This window comes from Chaetura pelagica, unplaced genomic scaffold, assembly GCF_000747805.2.
Source record: "Chaetura pelagica isolate M959 unplaced genomic scaffold, ChaPel_1.0 scaffold447, whole genome shotgun sequence".
NCBI classification, from domain to species: Eukaryota; Metazoa; Chordata; class Aves; order Apodiformes; family Apodidae; genus Chaetura; species Chaetura pelagica.
In genome coordinates, this window is record NW_009953901.1 from 37,046 (window position 1) to 41,337 (window position 4,292).

Here is a 4,292-nt window from a genome sequence, read left to right on the forward strand (position 1 = left end):
GAAGCAAGAAGAGATCCACATCCAAAGTGCAATTCCCCTTTTCTCTCCCCAAAGTGAAAGGCAACAAGAAGAAAACCAAACTCCCTTTCACCATCAGCCTCTTGAAAATGAGGAGACACTTCAACACCTTCAAACCCTGAGGGAAGAAGGTGGAGGTCTCTCTTCTCCCCTCTAACCAGGACATTCAGGACCTGTTCTCTTGGATTTAGGGGTCAATCACACCAAGGACTTGAAGACAAGTGTGAAATGAAGAGCTGCAGGGCAGTGGTTTCCCCTGAGAAGGATCTTTTCTCCAAAAGCCCCTCACAAAGAGGCTCTTATCACACTCGTGGAGAAGCTGCTCAGAATTTTTATCCCTCTCTTTTGGAAGATGAAGACCCCAACCTTGCAGGTGTGACCCAAACAAGGCTCCCTGCTGATCTCAGTGGACACTGAGGTTGTGTAAAAGCTTGGGGATGTGAGGTGATGTCTCTCAGTTGACTTCTTTGGAATATTAAGCCAAACTCATGCCATGACTGGGTTTTCCTGGGAGACAGAGGGACCTGGACATCCCCTGGGCCAACCCAGCCATGGTTCCAGGGCTGCTGAGCCCGTGAGGTCTCAGGATCCCTGCCCACACATGGGGGTTGGACCTAGATGATCTTGAAGGTCCCTTCCAGCCCAAATCAGTCTGTAAACATTCATTTTCCTTGCTGGCCCATGAAGAGAGGTCAGGCCCAACTCCAGTCTCCCTGTCTACAGGAGTGCAAGGGCTGGCACCTTCCTGAAAACTGGCTTACAGATTTCTTGGGATCATAGAAGGATTTGGGTTGGAAAGGACCTTCAGGATCATCTAGGTCCACCCCCTGCACAGGCAGGGACACCTCCCACCAGCCCAGGTTGCTCCAAGCCCCATCCAACCTGCCCTTCAACACCCCCAGGGATGGGGCAGCCACAGCTTCCCTGGGCAACCTGGGCCAGGCTCTCACCACCCTCACAGCAAAGAATTTCCTCCTCATGTCTCACCTCAACCTCCCCTCTTCCAGCAGAAGGCAAAAAACCAATTGCAAAGCCAAAGGCAAAAGCAAAAGAAAGGTTTGTGATAAACAAGCTACTTGCACAGCAGAGGAGGAGGAAAGACAGGGGGGAAATCATTAAAACCTTCAGTGTTTTCTGAAAAGCAAAAGCAGAAGGTATTTCTAGCCTGCAGATCTTGTCAGTGATGTCCTGCTCTTTTGGCCCTGCTCCACCTCCTCTTGACATTTCATCTTTTGGTGTTTTCCATGACTCAGTTCTCACTATCTTGATAATTATTCCCTGCTTGCAGCTTTCCAATGCTTCTCCTCCCCTTGCTGTGACCCAAGAGCTTGGCCTCTCCAGCAGGATTTGCATAATGCTTCACACCAGGGCAGCCCCCCAAGCCTCCAGCTCCAGCCCAGGGCTCAAAGTTCACCTCTTACTTCACCCTCTGTCTGCAAAGAGAAAACAACTCACTTCTTTGAGCCTCTTCTCCATGGAGAAGATGAATTGCAGCATCCCCACCAACCAAGCACCAGGATACACTTCTCCAGGTAGAGCAGGTTTTTACCTGGGGACCAGTCCAAGGTCTCAAGAGATGAGTTGTGTTGGTGGGCACCAAAAAGAGATGTTCTTAGTTGCAGTTTCCCTAGATACAAGGCACAGGGAGAGTCTGGGCAGAGCTGCCCACATACAAGTGGTGGTCTAAAAATTTGCAGGCAATGAATACTGAACCTTCTCCTGAAGAGCTTTGTCCCTCCTGGGAGCTCCAACCATCCTTTCAGAGCAGGTGACACATGAGGTGTCCACATGAGGTGTCCTGGTGGTTCCCTCCTACCCCACACAGTTTAACAGGAAAAGAAAGACAACCCTTCTTCAGTGAACCCCTAAAAAATGGGCAGGAAGAGGGACAAGGGAATGGAATTTAAAGACCTCCAGATCTTTTGGAAGAGGTGACAGAAGGAATGACTTCCCATGAAGGAGAGGATCTACCAGATCCATGTCCACGTGCTGCTCTGGGGAGATGACCAAAGAAATCTTCCATGCTGCAAATGAGTGTGGATTAGAGACTGAAGATCTAGGGACATGACATGAGTAGAACATTATTATAAAAAAAGGAAGAGTAAATAAAAAAATGCCTGGGGTGAAGAAACAGAGCAAAAAGCTCAAGAAAAAATATAATTACAAATATTATGGTTTAAATAAAACTGCTCCACGGCCTCTGAATATTTCATATAATTGAGTTATAAAATGTACCAAAAAGTATCTGCACCACTAATGAACACACTTTGCCAATATTTAAAGATAGTGGGAGGAAAAATAAATGCAATTGCCTGTGTTAACTTAATCAACTTGCAGCCTCTGAGAGCTGGAACAAAACAAAAAAAAATATGAGCTGAAATTAAACCCATTTTATTATGCATCTCTGAATAAATGATTCCTTTTCAAACAGCTCCTGTTTTGTGGATCTACATTTCAAGCAGAAGAAGTTCAGCTCCTGGGTTTTGTGTCCAAGCTGAGGAACACCCTGAACATGGAGAGGACACACCTCACCTCTGTGGGTTTGGTGTCCTGCCATCCTGAAGCCTCCTTTGGCTTCTTCTGCCCTCCTTTCACAAGTCCAACCTGGCCCATCAGCCCATCTTCTCTCATGCAAGAGGCACCTTTTTCAAATACCTTCACACATGGGCCCTCCATGATGGATAGAGCAGCACCCAGAGGGGGCAGAACCACAGGTCAGAACCTGAAAGAAGAGCTTCACTTCTTTCTGGCCATGCTTGTCCACCATCAGAGGTAAAAAAAGCTTAAAAAATAAACAGTGAGAGCTCTTTCCCATCTCAGTTATCTCCTTTCTTCCCCCAAACTACATGCAGGCCAAGACCAGGGTTTGAATGAAATGTTTCTACACTGTTTCTTGCTCTGGCTGAAGCAAACTGGGCCATTTCCTTCATGGTTTGGGAAAAAAATCCAAGCTACTTGACTCATTTTTTTTCCAGGCTTGCCTCTTAATCCAGTTTGATAAATACTAGAGGTTTTCCTTGAAGCTCATGTTGATCCAGAGCTCAGCTGCAGATTTCTCCTTCAACTCTTGGGTATCATCTGTGACAAGAGATTGAACTCAACTGCCTCTCAAATTGAAAGAGCTCCAACATTTCTAAATATCACTTCAACTCCATTTTGACAAAGCTCAGAGTGAATTTGGAAGATGTGATGCTCTCCATGAAAACCACTTCTTGATTTCTTCTCTGATGAACTTCAAGTGCTGATCTCTGCTCCCCAGGAACAAGGGATGGGACAAGAGGAAATGGGCTGCAGTGGTGCCAGGGGAGGCTGAGATGGGATGTTGGGCAGCATTTCTTGCTGGCCAGGGTTGTCAGGCCCTGGCCCAGGCTGCCCAGGGCAGGGCTGGAGTCCCCATCCCTGGAGGGGTTTCCAAGCTGTGTAGATGTGGTGCTGAGGGACATGGGGCAGGGGTGGCCTGGGCAGGATCAATGGTTGGGCTGGGTGATCTTAAAAGCCTTTTCAATAAAAAAAACAAAGCTTTACAATTCTATTATTAACTTCTTCAGCACCTTTCCTGGAACCCAGGATCACAGACTTTGCCATAAGACACAGAAGGACAAGAACAACAAGAGGAATTTCCTGCCAAACACGTTCACTATAAATCTAAATATACTTATGAAACACAACTCCTGCTCGTGCTGAACATCTTCCTTCAGCAGCAGGAGAAGGAAAAAAAAAAGCCATTTCAAAAGCTCCATGAGCAGTCACAGAGAATTCAGCCCCAGCTTGTCGCTGCAGTTCCTGTGAAGGATGATGCACTGGTGTCTAAATTGAGTTGGTTCTTTCCCCTGGCAGAGTGAAGTGTTTGTCTCAGCTAATAAATGTCCATATTAACCCAAGCACCTCGTAGGAAACCTGTTCTAGGCTCTGTTCAGCATTTCCTAGTTAAACTCATCTCAAAAGACTTTGGAGAGCCTCTCCTTTGCAGCTGGAATAGAATTCACATGTTCAACTGGAGCAGCCTCAAAGGTCCAAGTGGTTTGAAGGGAGCAGAACTGCTGTGAGCTGCAAGGACTTGCCCAAAAAGCCACAAGGGCACCACTGAAACCACCAGAAAGCACTGCTAGGATATCTGAAGAAGAGCAAAAGCTGGGAAAAGTCCTGGAAATAGAGCCTCTTCTCCAGAGGAAATCACTAGAAGACTAGAGGATCATGGAATGGTTGGAAGAGACTTGAAGATCATCCAGTTCCAACCCCCCTGCATGGGCAGGGACACCTCCCACCAGCCCAGG